Source organism: Pleurodeles waltl, chromosome 1_1 (genome assembly GCF_031143425.1).
Source record: "Pleurodeles waltl isolate 20211129_DDA chromosome 1_1, aPleWal1.hap1.20221129, whole genome shotgun sequence".
Classification (NCBI taxonomy): domain Eukaryota; kingdom Metazoa; phylum Chordata; class Amphibia; order Caudata; family Salamandridae; genus Pleurodeles; species Pleurodeles waltl.
The window spans coordinates 295,673,848-295,693,841 of record NC_090436.1 but is presented as its reverse complement, the minus strand read 5'-3'; the positions used below and the strand labels follow the sequence as shown (position 1 = coordinate 295,693,841).

General features: G+C 42.2%; 1 protein-coding gene across 2 annotated transcripts in view; it reads left to right on the top strand.

Moving 5' to 3' along the window:
- The window catches only part of LOC138283820 (chondroitin sulfate proteoglycan 4-like), a 349,745-nt gene that overhangs the window by 34,501 nt on the left and 295,250 nt on the right, over positions 1-19,994 (top strand). The window contains exon 2 of one of the 2 annotated variants that reach the window (XM_069221953.1): positions 14,685-14,897. The exons of the other annotated variant lie outside the window; for it this stretch is intronic. The gene's annotated coding sequence lies outside the window, so the exon portion shown is untranslated. The remainder of the gene's footprint in view (positions 1-14,684; positions 14,898-19,994) is intronic. 2 annotated transcript variants of the gene reach the window in all.

Here is a 19,994-nt window from a genome sequence, read left to right as displayed (position 1 = left end):
ATTGCACTGCGTCCCCTTGTGAAACTGAATAATATTGCTTACCTGTAAACCGTTTTATCTGTGAATTCTAAACAAAGTGCATTTGATACTTGAAAGTGATAGTCTTGAAACTATACTTACCTCCAACAAAGATCCTTTTGGTTCTAAAAATAAAGTAACAAAGTATTTTTGATACATAAAACATTGGCCTGGAGTTAGTAGTTGAGTGTGTCCCTCATTTCTGGGCTGCTTGTGTACAACGAATGCTTAGCACTACCCTCTGATAAACCTAATTGCTCGACCACACTTCCACAAAAGAGCATTAGTATAATCTACTTTATTCTCTGTAAAGCCTCTGGGGATCCACTGGACTCTGTGCACACTACACCTTACTTTGGTTTGGTATATACTCAGCCAGCTTCCTACACCAACCATCTACCAGTGGGAACGGTTATTAATCTCCTAGGAACTATGGTGTCATACATAGCAATAGTACCTCATGCCAGATTCAACATGCACCCATTGCGACAATGCTATGCAAATCGGTGGACTCAAGTGGAAGGTCAGCTGGAGGATCTAGTGTTGATCAGCTGTCATGCTTGCAACTCTCTGCAAGGTGGCATTCTCACAATCTCCTAAAGGGATGGCCTTTCCTAGACCCAGTTCCGCAGAGAACCATAACAGCGGACGCATCACTTACTGGTTGGGAAATGCACTCGCAGGAGTTGACTTACAGGGTCACTGGGCACCCGAACTGACTCTTTTCCCCATCAGTCACCTAGAGCTGCTGGCTGTTCATCTAGTGCTGAAAGCTTTCTTTTCTCACCCCACAGGCAAGGTAATTATTACCAAAACAGGCAACGTGATTACCAGGTATTATCTGCAAAAACAGAAGGGAACCGAATCACCCCAACTATCTCACTTAGTCCAAAACATTTGGACATATGCTCTGCAGCACAACATTCACCTTCTAATGGTGTACATACCGTGTGGACAACCATTTTGCAGATTTCCTCCGTTGCAGGTGACAGCATTATTTATGAGTGGTTGATCAACCCTGCAGCTTTCCAACAATGGGATCACCCACAGATGGACCGTTTCACAACCGTAGAAAATGCAGAATGGCCAACTTCTCCTCCAGGTTCCAACATCCACAGTCAAAGGGCAATGCACTATGTATGAGTTGGTCAGGGATATTTTCATTCGCTTTTCCACCTCTCCCAGTGCTTCTGTTTGTGGTGCTCAAGCTTCAGCAGACATTTCTGACCCTAATCCTAGTTGCTCCCACATGGCCAGACAGCCATGGTACACCATACTACTATAACTATCAGTAGTCCCACAGCAGGTACTCCCCACTTGGCAGGGCCTTCTAACACAAAAACAAGAGAGCATGACGACATCAAAACCCCAGATCGCTCAATCTTGCAGTTTGGCTTCTGAGGTCTTAGAATTCAAATATTTAAGTTGACCTTCACAGAGTATGGCTATCCTTAAAGAATGTAGTAGACCCACTACTAAAGCCTATTATGCGGCTAAGTGGAAATGATTTGTACATTATTGCCTTTCAACTGATATTAACCCATTAACAGCACAAGCGCAAATGATTGTTGGTTACCTGATGCCTTTACAAACCTCAGGGTTAGTTTTCACATCTATATAGGTACACTTAACTGCAGTTGCTGCATATCTACAAAATAGAAAACAAACCCCTAGCTTCGTGATTCCTGTAATTAATGCCTTTTTACAGGGCCTCAAGAGTTATTCTACCCAGTCACTCCCTCTCCAGCTTGGAATCTCAATATTGTTTTAACAAGGCTAACGGGTCCCCCATTCAAACTGCTTCACAAATGCCCCCTCCAATTTCTTTGATTACACATGTCCGTGAGCTTCAGGCTTTAACTCTAGGAGGGTTCTTCCAAATTGATAAAGACATGGTGGTGCTACGTACCATCCAAAAATGAACAAATCTATTGATTTGCCCATATTCTTTCCTCAACCTGATTCAGTTGCAGAAAGAGCTTTACACACATGAGATATAAAAAGGATTTTAATGTCCTATATTGATGGAACTAAACCATTCAGAAACCCCCAAGGTTCTTGCTTTCAACAAGCCACACAAAGGAAGAGCAATTTTTAAATTGGGAATTTCACAATGGACTGTACAATGCATCCAGATCTGTTATGCAAAAGCTAAACAAGCTCTCCCTATCCCTCCAAAAGCTCAAACTACTTGCAAAAAAGGAGCTATTATGGATTTTTAAAGAAATACTCCAATGGCTGACATGTAAAGCAGCTACATGGACTACATCGCACACATTTAACAAACAATACTGTAGAGATGTCATGGCCTGCCAGCAAGCCAATGTAGGCCAAGCAGTGCCACGCACATTATATCAAGCAAATGCACCCCTCACAGGTTACACACCACTTTGAGAGGTAAACTGCTTTACAGTCTATGCTAAACTTGTTTATCTACAGCCACACAGGCCATCAAACAGTGAATGTTACTTACCCCGCAAGCATCTGTTTGTGGCAGGCAGAGCTATAGATTTACATGCTTCCACACTTCTCTCTGGAAACCTGTGGAGGTTGCACTTATTTACATCACATTATATTTGCATGGTCCTCTCACTAGGACACATTGTCCTTTATAGTCCATCCTCACCTGCCAAGCGGAAAAACAATCTAACAACGGAGTTGAGGACGATGCACATTGCAAGCAAGAGGAGTCGCTACAACTTGTGACTCGAAAGACTTCTTAGAAGAAAAATAACTTGCACCCTCCCAGGCCCAACACTAGAAGTGGGATTTATGCTAAGCATGTGAATTTTCACACACAGTGCACAAAACCATAGAAACACAACACGTATAGTTAGTTATTTCAAGTAACCATAACTTGCACCCTAAGGTAACTATAACTTGCACCCTTGCCATGCAAAGTTTTCTCATAAATAATTATACTGCAGATGTTATAGTAATATTATCAATGATGTCATAGATGTCATGAGTGATGTAATATCCTAATACTACTCAGAAAAACTAAACCGGACAAAAGAAAACCAACACCTTGGAGAAACACAGAACTTAAAAAGATAAAGCAACAAATCAGAAGGGTGCAATGGACCTGTCTCAAAACAAAGAACATTCAAGACAAACTCCAGCTACACAAACTTAACAGAATATACAAATCATCAATCAAAAAAGCTGCAAAAAAGTTACTACTCAGACAGAATTTGAAATGCTAAATCTGCAACTGAAGAAATTTACAAAATTCTCAATGAATTTCGAAAACCTAAATGCATGGAAGGAAGTCATCCCACTACTCAAGATTTCACAAACAAACTGGCAACTCTTTACACAACCAAGGCAGACACATTGGACTCCTATTTAAAACAGAAGAAAACCATCAGCACCAATCCGTTTCCTAAAATTCCCCCCCCACCCCCAAGAGTAAACCTTCCCAGCCTCTACACTCCTTCAAGCAAATATTACAAGGTGAATTTATAGATCTGGTCAAAGCAAGCAGGCCTTCTGGCTGCCCTTCTGACCCTCGTCCGCCACACATCTTCAATAACATTCTTTTATCTACTTCTGCTGGCACACCTGTAAGAAGAATCATCAATAACCCTTTAACTACAGGAACCTTTCCTGAACACCTGAAACAGGCATATATACGCCCGTGATTAGAGGAAACAAACCTAGACCCGCATGACCCCAACAATTACAGACCTATTACAAATGGACCTTTCTTGAGCAAACTGATAGAAAGAGCAGCATTCACCCAGATGTCACAGTTCATTGAAGGCAACTCCATACTTTCAGACTACCAAACTGGATTCTGCCCAGGAAGAGGCACTGAATCAGCATTCATAGCAATCTGGGATGATCTTAAAAACACAGTTGACCACAATGGAGTTGCTGCACTACTTCTCTTGGACCTCTCAGCTGCCTTTGATACTGTTGACCATGACACCCTAATTAAACGACTCCACAAAGCCAGCATAGAAGGGTCTGCTCTCAATTGGATTACATCCTACCTTCAAAACAGCACTAATATTATGTATTCATCCCCCCTTCTCATCCAAACCCTACCTCCCAAAAGCAGGGATCCCCCAAGGATCACTCATCTCACCTATGCTTTTCAACATCTACATAATTACATTACCAGAATTGATAAATTATTTTCAACTCACATGCTACAACTATGCAGATGACACACAAATACTACTTAAATTGGAATGCCCCAAAGACATTGAAAACTCACAAATATTCAGTTGCCTCAGAGCCGTTGATCAGTGGATGACTTAGAGCCATATCAAACTGAATGCTTCCAAAACAGAAATACTCACATGTAGCGACTGGAAAAATTATGATGCACTGTGCGCCTGGCCTGATGTCCTGGGACCACCTCCTCAAGTATCCATGGAAGTTAAAAACCTTGGAATTACCATGGACTCCAAGTTAACAATGAATGCCCAAGTGGACACATTAGCGCGATCAAGCTTCATCACGTTGAAGACTCTGCAACGCATCTTCCCCCACCTCGGATTTCCACACAAGGAGCAGGCTGCTATCTTTCTTGTACTATCCAAACTGGATTATGCCAATGGCCTCTACCATGGATCATCTCTATCTATTATGAAAAACGACAGCATATTCAGAACTCAGCTGCAAGGCTACTATTACATGTAAAGCCACACGCTCACATCTCCCCTGCCTAGAGAGCACTACACTGGTTACCCGTTGCCAGAAGACCCACATTCAAGCTACTTTGTATCACCCATAAAGCTTCACATGGAAGAGGACTGCTTTTAATCAGCAGCCAAACTATGGAATTCATTACCCCTAAATATAAGATCCACGGAGAACTATCTCAAGAGTGGTTCTTTCCTTCATAACCACCATATTCAAACAGCAATGAACTACATTGCCTGTGTTGATAAATATTTATAATCTGATTATGTGTATATTCTAGATATGTATAGTTCTTAAGAAATATGTATAGTTACTATTTTATAATAATAAATTACGCTCATACTCTTTAAGCCTGTTTAACAAATGTATATTTACTCATGGTTAAAAGGTGTGTGTGTGTGTGTGTGTGTGTGTCTGTATATACATATATATGTGTATATTATTCTATGCTTAACATGTTCATAGGTCATTACATTGCTCCTACCTAATTTGTTATATTAGATACGTTTGAATCCCTGCTTCCTTTTGTATATCACTATGAGCGAATGTTATCTTAACTATTTAACAGCAAGCCTTTCACTATGGAAAAATTGCCGAAAGATAAATGAATATTAGAAAAGTACACTTATTAACATCAAATATTACAATTCTTTATAGAATGTGTTTATTCAATACTACCTTACTTCTCATATTAATATACCCATTAATATTTTCCTTGCCTATATATTTCCTTACTATGTATTTACATATCTATTTATTACTCTAGTCCTACCTTACTAGAAAAAAATACATGAAAAAATATAAAATTAAATCTATAAATAAAATTAAAGATATACATAATTAAATAAAAAATATAGAAATAAAATAGCAAATAAATAAAAAATATACATTTTACTCTCTCGTAAGCTTTACTCTGTCTCCTCATCACCCCATGTCTCTCTCAATCTATCCTCCATCCCAACTCTGACTCATTCTAAACCCATTCTACTACTTTAATCTCCAAAATAACCCTCCCTAAGCTCTTCCCTCCTCTACCACATCCAGCTCATCCCAAACCTCAGTTTGCTGCTATGATCTCCCAAACAAATCTACTAAATTCTCCCTCATTTATCTCACCTTTGACTCATCCAAAGCCCCTCCTGGTACTACGATCTGCCTAACCCCTTTCCACAGACTCACAGACTCATCCCTCCCCCATCTCTCCTTTACTCATCCCTCATCCTGTTACTATAAACCCCCAATAAACACTTCTGGATTCTTCCCTCCTCTATCCCTCTATTACTCTAGTCAATCCAACTAACAAACACACATATCCTCTGCTCAAATTAACTCATTCTAATACTGTACTCATATTTCCCTACACTAATCCACCACTAATTCCTCTTTGGTTCTGGAGAAGCGTGCTACTTGCCGAAAAGCACTTTGACGCCTTGTCAGGGGTTGTAAGCACTATATAACTACAATTACAATAGAGTAGAGAGTGGGGTATCATGGAGTCTCAAACAGTAGATTGGTGTAAAATGGAGTGGCGTAGAGTGGTGTAGTGTCATTGAGTGCAGTAGAGTGCTGTGGAGTAGAGTAGGGTGGCATTGTGTGGTGTGGTGTAGTGTGGTGTGACGTAGAGCAGAGTGGCACAGAGGAGCATTGAGTAAAGTGGAATAGAAAGGCATAGAATGGAGTGGCGTAGAGTGTGGTGACATAGGGGGTCATTTGGCCGGGGACCGAGGAAGCACCGCCAACAGGCTGGCGGTGCTTCAGGGGCAATTCTGACCGCGGCGGTAAAGCCGCGGTCAGAAAAGGGAAACCGGCGGTTTCCCGCCGGTTTTCCCCTGCCCCAGGGAATCCTCCACGGCGGCGCTGCAAGCAGCGCCGCCATGGGGATTCTGACCCCCTTCCCGCCAGCGTGTTCCTGGTGGTTTACACCGCCAGGAAGAGGCTGGCGGGAACGGGTGTCGTGGGGCCCCTGGGGGCCCCTGCAGTGCCCATGCCACTGGCATGGGTACTGCAGGGGCCCCCTAACAGGGCCCCATTAAGATTTTCAGTGTCTGAAAAGCAGACACTGAAAATCGCGACGGGTGCCACTACACCCGTCGCACACCAGCAACTCCGCCGGCTCCATTCGGAGCCGGCTTCATCGTTGCTGGGGCTTTCACGCTGGGCGGGCGGGCGGCCTTTTGGCGGTCGCCCGCCTGCCCAGCGGGAAAGTCAAAATGACCGCTGCGGTCATTTGACCGCGGTACGGTCTTTTGGCGGTCTCCGTAGTAATTGTCAATAGGGATGGCAGATATTGTATGTTAAAAGTCAAGGACTAATACTGAAATGTTTATAAAATAAAAAAATAGGGAGTTGCAACAAGATGAGAAAGAACCATGATGAGGAAGAACTCATATACTTAGTCCATGCTCCATGGAGGAGCTAACACAAGAAAGGAAGGGAAACCTCCAGGCACTAAGCAGTCAAAAGATTGCAAATGAGAATGACAACAAAAACAACTAATGATTTGCTGTGGGTGTGTTGTAAGCCCATTGAATTGTAAACAATAAGTCTTGTTGCACAGCACATGCACTGTGTCGGTGAGACCTAAAATGGGCCGACAACAAGAAATAGCACTATGCGGAAGAGAAATGTACAAATAAAATAATGTAAAGGAAGAAAGGAGGGAGAAAGAGTTGGAAAAAGGATGGGAGAAGGGAAAAATGGTCAAAGGTGAATTATAGAAAATATGGAAGAAAGTAAAAGAAAAAATGAAAGGGAGGTAGGGTGAACAGAAAAAGGAAGAAAGGGGCAAGGCTGGACAGATGGAAGGCAGAAAATTGATGGATTGAAGGGTGACCGGATCAGCTGAAAAATGGAAGAAAGGATGTGTAGATAGAAGGATTAGATGAAAGGTGAAAGGATGAACAGATGGAACCGTGAAAGGATGAATTTTCGATGTGAATGAAATGATCATTGGATGTATGAATGCATGGATGGATAGATGAACTAAAAGGTAATAGGATGGATGGGTGAAACAGTGAAAGGATGGATGATCAACTTGTGAATGAAATAATTGGAAGGATGGATAGAAAAGTGAAAAAATGAATGGGTGAAAGGAAGGATGGATGTAAATATGGAAGGATGGATGGGTTAGAGGATAAAAATATGGACAGGTAAAAGGATGGATAGAAGGAGGGAGGATAAAAGGATAGATAGATGGATGGAAGGGCGGGGAAGACTAGTGTAGGAAGGGCCAGGCTTATTTGCTTTGCTCATTAAGTGTGATTAGAATTTTAGTTCAAAGTGTGGAGGGGGGCATTTTCATTTTCTGGCTTCTCCCTTAACAGTAGGCTGAAATTCATTTATTTATAAAGTTTTATATACTGTAAACCTGACCCTTGAGGGTATCAGATCTATTTACTCATGGTCAGGAAAAAAGAAACAGGTAAAGCAAACAACATACTCGAGAACAGTACAGGATGTAGCACCTCCCAAGGTGATGGAAGGGACCACCTCAAGGTCCAAGTCGACAAATGAACACACAACTAAGATCATAACAGGTGAGTAATAAACACGGGTAAAGACATTGCTGTGAATCGGGGCCTGGAGAGTAGAGTTGATTGGTTCTAGAGCTGAAATGTGATCATTAATAGCACTTTAGCTCCTGTTTAGGTCGAGCACAGAAGCGCTTTGACCTGTTGTAAGTATTGTGGGCTTTTAACTAGGTCTGGCGAAAAATTCCTCTCCACTCACGAGTTTGTGGAATCCGTCAACTCCGCGCAACATGGAGTTACCAATAGATTCCACACTCCCCAATGGAGCAGAGTTTTTTTCCCCGTTGGCACAATCTTGATGTCATTGCACGTGCACGGGAAGCGCAACAACAGACATGCTGGGCACTCGCAAGCGCAAATGAGATTTTCTACCCGCCTGTGAGTTTCTGTGATATTTTGCTGCTGCACCAGTGACTTCCAGCGCTTTTTTTGTGACGCTGGCGAGTGCGAGTGAGTGCGATCGACTGTGGCTGCAACCCGGAGAAACTCAAGCAGCTAAATCTCCTCAAAAAGACAATTTGAAGTTTAAAAACCTTCTCTAATGGATTGTTTGCGGTGGTTTTCTGTGTGCGAAGAGTAATTCTTTAATTGACTTTTTTTTTCTTAATAAGAGGAAGTGTCCTAGAGACTCCAACTTCCTGTTCTTTTCCAGCAGGCTCCCAGTGTTTTGTCCATCTCCTGGTCACTTTTCACTTGGATTTTCAGCTGGAGGGATCACTCTTGTCTCGTGGATGTATCATTGGATTTAAGGACTTTGTATTTGGTATTTCACAAGTAAGTTAAAAAATACTTCTATAATGGTGTTATACAACTTGTTGGTTTGATAGAGGGCATACACCAGGATCTGTTTGTACTTTTATTCGATTTTCAAAATTTATTGTTGTGTGTGGCTTGCAATTTCAGTAAAAGCCTAGTTATTGTTTTACTTGTAATTTTTCTTCTTTAAAGGAAAAACGTTGCACATTTCAGTACATTTTCTCCATGTTTTGTAATAAATTTACAATTTTCATTTGATTCACTATGTGGTCTAGTCTGCTCATGGGCTTTCCATCTGTAGGCCCAGTACTAGTCATCACGGGTGCATGATAAAATAACTGTTGTTTTTGTGGTATCTGTTGAAATTAAACATTAAGACCATGGATGGTAATGGGTTAAATAATTAAATTACAAACTTGTTGGGTGGTATTTCGTGTTTCTTTTCTGCAAACAGTGTATGGTGGGGTAATATGTTTGACGCCTTTGTAGGATGTGTGTTGTTGATGTAAGATGTCCTTTTTTTAGCCCATTTAATTTTTGTGTTTGGAATTGCAGGCTTAATGCTGTTTTTTTTCTCTCCTGTGCTGCCATACCAATGCCTCCTTTGTCTGGCCAGTGTGTGAGTATGTTTGCCATAGGACCTAATTTGTCTTTGTTCCCCATACCATGTGGCCAGGGGCCCTTGTTGTATAGTCCGTTATTGGCCTATATGTGTTTTTTGTTTTCTATTCATCCTGCTTGTTGTTTGACCATGTGGCTGGCTGGTATTTTGTGTGGGCAGTGCAGCCAGTGTGCTTTTGCCACGGGCCTGCACGTGTTTTTTGTTGCTGTGGCCATGTCTTCTTGCTCGTCGTTGTTGCTGCTTGACCATGTGGCTGGCGGCCATTTTGTGTAGGCAGTCAGTGTGCTTTTAGGCCTGCATGTCTTCTTTGTTGTGGCCATGCCTTCTTGCTCGTTGTTGCTGTTTGACCATGTGGCTATTTTGTGTAGGCAGCCAGTGTGCTTTTAGGCCTACGGTGGTTATTTATTGTGGCCATGCCCCCTTGCTGGGTGTTGTTGTTTGACGATGTGACTGATGGCCATTTTGTGTAGGCAGCCAGTGTGCTTTTAGGCCTGCACTTGTTCTTTGTGTGGCCATGCCTCCTTGCTGGTTGTTATTGTTGTTGTTTGACCAGATGACTGGTGGCCATTTTGTGTAGGCAGCCAGTGTGCTTTTAGGCCTGCATGTATTCTTTTTTGAGGCCATGCCTCCTTGCTGGTTGTTTGACCATGTGACTGATGGCCATTTTGTGTGTTGTGCTTGAGGCCTATTAGCTCAATGCTCATTACTAAATGTACAGTATGAACAGTGTTTTATATTATATGATATACTTTTTTTGCACTTTTCACCTGCAAACCTCCTTGCTTCCCAAATCCCAGTGGCTTTTCATGGTAGACCCCTTCCCCTAGTATATCAGCAATTATATTTATTAATTTTTTATTACTCTTAAATAATCTTTTCACAAACTGTTATTTAATAACAATAATTAATAATTATTGTATCTTTTTTTTTTTCCCAGAATTTTTTATTAAAAAAAATAAAAGATTTTTTATTTCATTTTTTTTTTGCCATTTCCCCATTAGCCCCATGTTTGCCATAAGTGCGCAGCTGCACAACATTATTCAAGAATTATTTCATTGACACCAGCACCTCCCTGAGTGCCACATGCCAACTTGATGCACATAAAGCTCAGTTACATCTGTATGTTGTAGTTGTTGCTCTTTCTTCTCCTTCCTGATTGTACAATATGATGAAAGTTTATGTTTGTGTGGTTTTACGAATGGGTACACTGTATTGTTAATTATTTATAATTTAAGTGATCTCTAAATGATATTGTTTGTACTGCTAATTCAACTGCAACAATGCCACTTTTCACTGATGTTCTTCTTGCTTGTTTTCTTTTAGGTGCACAAGAGAAGAGACATCACACACAGTACTGCCAAGCAGAAGGCCTGTGCACGATGTGAAGCATGACAACACTCATGACCATGGACATTTCTTCAGCTTGTGAAGCTAAGTGCTACTGCCAACTGACAGCTTCAAAATGGCCCCAAAGAAAGATGCCACCAAGAAAGTGGCCATTGATGATAAGGAGCTTCCCACCATTGGTATCTTGCCCCAGACCTACTTCAGGCAAAAATGTGTGCCAGTCATACCAGCTTCTGAAAGCAGCACTCCTGCATCAGTGGCCCCACTCCAAACTAGGCCTAAGTCCATGTCTGACACAGAGACAGCCTCTCTGTTCACAGCAACGCTGACAAGCAGTGACGTTGAATTGGACTTATCTCTTTCTCAAAGTAGTACCCAACCGTTGCCGGACACTCAGCTCAGTGGACAACTACAGCTGCAGCCAGCAATAGTAGTTCCTCCTGAAGTAGGAGCACACCAAGATATTGAGCTTTAAGCTGAGGAGGTTGAAGAAGCCCCTCTTTCATAAGATCAACTGTCTTCCAGATCTCCACCATATTTTTCTTCAAGCTCCCCTTCTGATGATCAAGACTCCACTTGGATGCCACCTCAGTCTGAGACATGCCATGAGAGGCAAGGAGTGAGAAGGAAGGTTCTTGAAAGCCTTAGAAATATGGATGAAGAAGAGGAGGATGAGTCAGTCATCATGGATGTTAGCCCAGGCCCAGTGGAGTCTGACATTACCCCATCTTCTCAACCTGCTCTGACGGATGTGGCACAGATGCCACCACCACTGCCAGCTTCCATATTTACAACAGGGCCCTGGCTGCACCCTGTATCCACAGCCATCTCAGTAGAAGTAGGCACTGCAGAGTGGCAAACGTCATCAAAACACCCAACTACTGCCACTTCTTCTGACATTGGCAGTGGCACCAGTGTTAGAAAACTGACCTCCCCAGTTTGGGACTGCTTTACGTTTAGTGAAAAGGAGACAAACATTGCCATATGCTCCATTTGCAGAGCAAGTGTTAGTCAGGGTAAGCTTGGTACAGACTATGATACCGGAGGTCAAACAACCCATTTGAGAAAACCCCACACAATCTGCTGGGAGGGGCTCCTTAGAGGTCAAAAACCTGCAAGTGGTGTTGGTGAAGGTGGTGAGATCAGGGAATCTGATCCAATCATGGTGGAAGGTGAAGAAGAGGGTGACATTTTCATTACAAAATCAGCCTTGTCCCCGGCAATGCCTTAGTATCGTCACCCAAATTAGCCGTATCGCAATGGCAGTAGAAGACTCAGTCAGGTCGAGACGCCATGGCAAGAACATACAGTGGCTGCCTCCTGAGGCACACATTGAGCCTACCACCACCTTCTGCTCTGAAGAAGTCGTCTGCATCAGTGGCACCAGTAAAGAAAAAAATCCAGGCTACTATTACTGCCATGTTTTGGCAGGAGGGGCAGTACAAACGCAACCACCCAATGGGACGTTTGTACAATGGGAAGCTGGCTAAAATGTTAGCGCTGAACCTCCTCCTTTTTTCTTTTGTGGAAGAAGTGGATTTTCTAGAATTTGTGGAGGCAATCTGCCCAAAATGAAAGATTCCCAGCCGGACCTATTTTGCCAGAGTTGCTTTTCCGGTACTACATCACAATGTGCTGGATTTGGTTGGACAAGCTTTGCAGCAGAGTGCTGTCCACACAATCCACCTGACGACAGACATGTGGACCAGTTGCCAAGCCACTGATGTGCATCACTGCACACTGGATCTGTTTTGTGGGGGTTAGAGTAATTATAGCTGCAGGTGTTGACACTGCTGAAATTTTTAATTGTGCTCGGAAGCATGCAAAGGTAGCTATGTTCACCATGATGAAATCCCATACAGTTGCAAACATATTGGATTACTTTAACAACAGGGTCTTTGAATGGCTGCACCCCAGAGGAAATTACACTGGATTTGTGGCCATGGACAACGGCAGTAATATAGTTAAGGCCACTGCAACAACATAATTGTACAGGACTTTCTCAAAAAAGAGCCCAGAGTCGGCAACTTACTGTCCACATGCAGAAGAATTTGCATTCCCTTAAGCCATTATTTTAAAGCCCAGAAGCACTCATACAGGAGGTGCCAACATGTTGGAATTGAACTTATTACATGTTGCAACATCTGTTTGAGCAGTACAGACTGAACAATGAATGCAATGCAAAGAGGGGATGCAACTGTTGAGCATGATCATTGAGATGGACCAATGGGGCCTTGTCAAATGCCTGTCAGAGATGTTGCTCCCTTTTGAAGTTTTCACACAGGAAGTCAGCAAGGAGGACTGTACCATGTTGCATATGCGGCAGAAACAGCTATAGGTGGTGTCTGAAATGTACAATGGTGTGGATGAAAAAACAGATGTGTAGGAGTTGGTGGAGAGCTTTATCCTTCTTTATCTGTTAATACAAGGCTGCAAAGAGACATAGTGTCATCCAAACATTGCATCTGTGCCACAATTCCTGACCCAAGGTACAAATAATTACTGGCCACTTTCACTCCTTTTTCAGACGGGGATGTTTCAACCTACAAGATGTTAATTGCTGAGCAAACCAGCAACCTAGAAAAAGAATGGCTTGGAATAAGAGGCCCACTCACAGGCAGAAGTACTGGGGTGCACAACTTCCATAGAGCCTGTGGACAGTGCTGTTGGCTCACCAATGACTATTGAGGATGGTCCAGGCCTACCTGGATGACCCAGCTGGGAAGTATGTGAAGAGGTGCCAATGACCAGTGCTCAGGAGGCTGGCAATAAAGTATCTGGCTTGCCCTGTAGCCACTGTGTCTGCTGATTGTGTATTCAGTGCAGTCTTGGAGTTATCACAGTGAGAAGTTCCAGCCTCTCACCCCAAAAGGTTGAGAGATTGACCATGATCAAAATGAATCAGCACTTCATTGCCCCAAATTTCAGCATACCTGAAGAATAGCAGGAGGAGTATGTAGGTGATTGGTCTGACTTGGGTCATGGTAGTGTGTTAGCAGACCAACTTCTGGATGAACCATCTGAGTTTGAGGACAAACTCTACTTCCATGACTACTGAGTAGACCTGGGCCACCATAGAACTTTCTATAGACAAACTGCTTTGGGGGAGAAATAAAAAAAAGATATAACTGGCTGGGGGAACATTATTATTTTGTTTGTTTGTTTCTCACTGACTAATGAACCGTCACAGTTTTAGATACATGTATGGCCGAATTGGAGTTGGACCCCCTCCCCCCCAAATCCCTTCAAGGACATTGGAGAGACTTTGCCATGCCTATCCTTTCTTTTATCCCCTAGCAAGACTGTCCCAGATATTTGAGTTACACCTTACTGGCCAATGTGTGTTTCGTTACGTGAATCAAAGAGGATCAGCAATGTACCACCATGCTTGATTGGAACAGGTAAGTAATGCTATGCACCAATGAGTGTTTTGAGTGATTCTTGTTTGAATGTTGAGATGATCCATGTGGTGGCAGAAAGTGAGAGTGGGTGTTTATCATTTAACTATAATTGTTATGCTTGATTGTGTTTGCAATTGATTTACAATGTTGGTGGCCTAATGTGTGATCATTTTTTTCCTGAAGGTGATTTTTTTCCTTACCCTTTGCTATTTAGAGAGATGTGTTTGCTGCTTTCACACTGCTTTGTTTTCTGGTTCATTCTGTTCAAAGACCCAACTAGTTCATTTAGCTAATAAACACAAATTTAGTCTACACAAAAGAACTACTCAATGTTTCTCTTGTTGTGCAACACAGCACAGGTCGCTCTCTCTCAATTGGGTCGGGAAATTGGGACTCTCAGGAGGAGTCGGTACAAAGTTGGACATAATCTTTAATCAGTCAGGAGGGTGATGGAAGGACTCGGAGCGTGAATTGACAACTTCAACAACTGCCAGAAGAAAGAAGTTATCAACTTCATGGAAATAAACATGGATGATGGATAAGAAGCCTACACATTTCTGTGGACTGGTGAGAGGCACGTTGATTACTTGATTTGGGAAATACAATGGTGTTTCATGTGTGTGCTGGCTGGCTCAAATTTGAAACTATATGGTTGGGTGGGGGCCTATTGTTGTAGGTAACTGGAGGAGGCAGACATGTGATGGATGATGTCACATCTTCACATTATGCATGTCCTCTAGGCTAAATGTTATTATGAGGATGATCATCATCATCATGACAATTGTGAGTTTGATCATCTTGGTATACATGCAGCCACTTGTCTGTGATTGTTGGTTGTTGTAATTGTTCTCACTTAATTGATCACACATCAGTCATAAAATGAATGATTGCAAAGGACTATGCTCTTACTCTGCCTCCTCTGAGTCTTCTTGGTAAACTACTCCTCATGAAGCTTACCATCTATTCTATTCTTCTTTTTGATGCTACAAATTATGATACTCATTTTTGTTTTACAATCCGCAGTCCTTCTCTGCTCCTGCACAAAAGGCAAAAGCACCATAACACTCATGCTTCACTTATCAGACCACTTCAGCCAGGCAGGCACTCAAGATTGACAGGTCAATTCAATAACAGAGCAGATACACCACCCTATTTGGCAATACAGCATAATTTTTCCTTTAATAATCTTTTTTAGTTTTTTAGAACTGTGTGTGGTCGCTTCACTCCAACATTATTTGTATTTACTATTTTTCAAACATGGTTGACAGAATATTTAGATATATAACTTGGGTCTTTCTGGGGCTGACGGACTGTTTGCAATGCATTTAAGTTAACTGTGTCATACTCATTCCTTTCTATTCCTCCAATAACAGGCTGGTGATCATTGCCCTGATGAATATTATATTTGTGTAGTGTTTGTCTCTTTGTCACATGTTTACCTAAATCCCCTTTCCCAAGCATTCATCAAATCCCTAACTGTCTTCACCCAGGCTGTGTGATTTATTGATGTGTGACTAAATAATTTACACCATCAATTAATCACACACTTGGTGGGATGGATGTGGTGAAAGCAAACAGCAACTCAGTGCGTAGGATCTTCATTTGAGTTTACCTAATTAGAAGTGGGACCTCACTTCTGATGCCTTCACTGTTAGTACGCTAGCATACTATAACTCCCACCACCATGGCACCTTGGGAAACCATGCAGCCCTCACTTCATCTATTCAGGTAAGAGAACTATGGAACATTGTTGTAGTTGGCAATGGCAAATCACTCCCCTATACACCCCAAAATAGATTTGAGGCATAAATAACATGAAGTATTTTTTAATCCTAACAAGAAGAATATAAACCTATCCTTTCTACCCACAACTGGCCCACCCATCTCCCCAAACAAATCTCCCTGTCGCCAACCACTGTCCCAAACAATCTCAACTTTCATGATAAAAGTCCAATGGTCCCAGTCCCAAAAACCCACATTCCTACCCTCTCCACCCACAACAAGTCTGACCCACCAAAACAAAGGATAAAAAAGGGGCAGAAGAGGGCACTATCTGAGGGCCAGGAGCTGTTTCAGGAGCCCCTCCATACATGCCTGCCTGGCTTCTATCCATGCCAGCCTTTCAAGGACACAGCGTTGAAAAGTGCTGTCTTGGGTGGGGAAACAGTGAAGGAAAGCCGACGGGCAGCTGCCAGCAGTCTGCTGTGCCGGTGTTGAGACTGGGAGGCACTGACGGCTGGTTAGGGCCCTGGGCATTGGTAGCTGCTGCTGCTGCCTCTTCCTCATCCTCCAGGACCACCAGCCTCTGTTATTCAGCCCTGATGGCCTCCAGCTTCTGCTGTCACAGCTGAGCTGATATTTCCTGCCTTGAAGGTGGACCAGCAGGGGTAGCTATATCAAGAAAGGAAAAAGGCAAATTGTAAACAATGCTCTGTGCAAAACACTTGTTTAAAATTATGTAGTGGCAGAGTAGCAGTACATTTGCTGCTCACTTCAGGCCTTTCGTTTTTGATGTGATTAGTTAGACTCATAGCCATTATGCACTATGGAGTACAAATATTCTTCTTTCTCCTGTTGTGCCAAGTTAACTGAGGCATGCTAGCTCAGCTGGCGCCCTACACATACTCGTTAGTTATACTTTACTACTGTCTGCAGCTGGGGCAGCTGTAATAGACAATTATCTTATTCCAGTGGCCCTGCTCTTCTCTAACAGCCTTTCAATTTTACACTGACTACAAGGCAGGTGAATACTATGAATGATGCACGTCACATACTATAAAATTAATAATGCAGACATCCTATCTGCTGTAAGTTGACAGTTGGAAAAGTGATGCATTGCAGTACAGAGAAAGGACTAAGGAACGGGATATATAGATTGTATTTGGCACGTTCGTCACAGACTATCCCATCCTCAAATGTCAAGCACTTACTGAGTCCCACTTTACTCCCTGTTCTCACCCTCCACCACCACTCTTTGTAATTACTTTTTTCCAACAAAATACATTTACTTGGTGGTACGGATAAGAAATTTTAACTTACTCTACTGCAGGGTAAGTTAGAGGGATTAGGCTGGGTAGATAGAGTAGACGATTTACTGAGCTTCATCATCATGTGCCTAATGTTTGGCTTGTAGTCATTGTGGTTGGCAAATGTTAAAAGGGAAAAGTCTGAACAGACATAAATCCGTTATGGAGGCCATAATGAATATATCACTTGGCTAGAAAAATGTGGCACAAGCAAAAAATTGATTTTTCAATTATTTTTCAGAAGGGTGGGACAGAATTTAAGAAAGATTAAAGGAGTGAAGTATTAGGAAGTGACTGAGTGGGCACAGAGAGGGAAGGGAAACACACCTTGTTTTTGCATTGTCATGCATGGAAAAACTTTGTAAATAAATGACACACTAACTTAACTTAAGCAGACATGCCAACTATGCAGTACCGATTCTGCTGAATTGAACCATGCAGCTATTAGGTCATCATGGGTGGCACTGGTGAAATGCCGTAGATATGGAGGGAGGTGATGATTAATGATGATGGTATAAATATTATCTGCCTCACGTCCATTCTTTCACCATTGAAAAGCATCCATATCCACCCAAATTCCAAACATGGATCTCAACAAACCTTTCACCAACATCCATTTACCCACTACCCACCCATGCATCCTTTAACCCATTCACCATTCCAAGATCTAACCCACCCAAGGATTCCTTTCACCCATCCAGGCAGGCAACCTTTCACCCATACCCTTACACCCACCTAGGGAGGCATCCTTTTACCCGTATACACTTTCATCCATCATTCACCCACCCATGCATCCTATCATCCACCTATATGATTATGTACCCTTTCACCCACACATCCTTTCACTCATATTATATTTCAACCACCCTTTCTCCTTCTATCCTTCTTACACTTTTCCTTAAGCCCAGCATAGTTAAAGTACATTCTGAGCCTGTATCTGCTGAGTTGCAGATAGAAGAGGCCATAAATACTCAACTCCTGCTGTAACTGCTTAAGCGGGGTGTTCACGAGTGAGTCAACCCTAGTACACCCTTGCAGTGAGTATATTACTAGTTGTCAATAAGCAAGCAATATGACTTACCACCTCCCGACACTGCCGAGACTCCCCCTTCGACCACTGGCTTTGTCACGTCTGCTGCTGTTCTGTCGCTGCTGGCCCAGGCACTGGTGGCTGGTATGGCTAGAAAACAAAACATTGCACATTTTAGATGCTAGATACACCACCCCCATTTAAAAAAAAATTTTGTTTAAGCAGAATACAACCACAATACATCACTATAATTCGGTTACAGTATGTTCTATCGAAACATTAGGTGGGCATTTTGTTGGTTGGCAATTTGTGAAAAGCCAGGTAGTCAAGCCAAACAAAAATATTTTGTAATGGAGGGACAGAGCTATTGATGAATCTGAGTTTTTGAAGAGGAATAAAAGGGTGAAAGAATTGGTCAATGAAGGACATATGGTCTTGGTTGGCAAATGCAGTGGGGCTGTCCCCCCCTCATACTTCCAGCCATGGTGCACAGTCATCAACTGCTGGTATACTATAATAATACCTACCTACATACATACACAACATTGGAGGGTCCAATTACAAGACTATGTCCAAACACTCTTTTTTTTTTACTGATTGAGCTGGAGCAAGAAAAAGAAAGCCTTCTCAACAACTTACTGGGGCTTGCATGATGCAATCTTCACAGTAGAGTACATGGGTTCTCTGTGCCTTATAGTACCACCAGTCCCCAAGATATATAGGGGGAGAGGGAAGGGAAAGCTTACTGACAAAGCAGAAGAAAGGGCACTACAGACAGGCTGGTACAGACAGACAGTTTGAAGTAAAATACAGCAACTTGAAATATAGAAAATAAGTAAATAGGATAATACAGGGATAAGAAGAATTTAAAAGTTAGGGAAATAAATATTAATATTAACAATAGGATGACTTACTGGGGCCAGCAGAGTCATCTGCCCCAGCACCTGTGGAGGGAGCACCTCCAGCGCCCTCAACTGCCTGACAAGCCTTATTTATTGCCCCTGGATGCTGAATGATGTAAGAAATAAATTTAAAACATTTACAAAAGATTAGTTGGACAGTTAATAATAATCTCTCCCAAACTATTTTTTGCCAGGAAAAGGCAAATGAAGTAACATTGAACTTTTCTAAACCAGATCGCCTGTAAAGTATTAGTATTGAGGACCATTCTATTCCAAATTTCCTAAACCTAACCCTATTCCAAATTTTCTAAACTACATTTTGAAATTACTAATAAATTGCAATGAATGAATTTTGCTTCTCATCTCATTTTCAGTCTCTCAACCCCTATGACAGCCAACCCAGTCTGCATTTTTAAATGCATGTATGGATGCATGCATGCATACTACATATCACTGGGAAATTGCTTGGCAGTGTAAGTGTAAAAAAATAAATAAAGGCACAGAGAAGTGAGAGAATGTGCTAACTCACTAATACTAATAACTATCACTAGCTTAATGAGAGGACAGAGGAGTCTCTGCATTACTTCTTAAATAATCAGCCCAAGTGAGCGCCAACAACAAGTACGATTAGCTAGCACCGAGCACCTTTGTAGATGATGATCACATAATAATTGTAACATAAAGTTAACTTACCTGTGTGACCAGC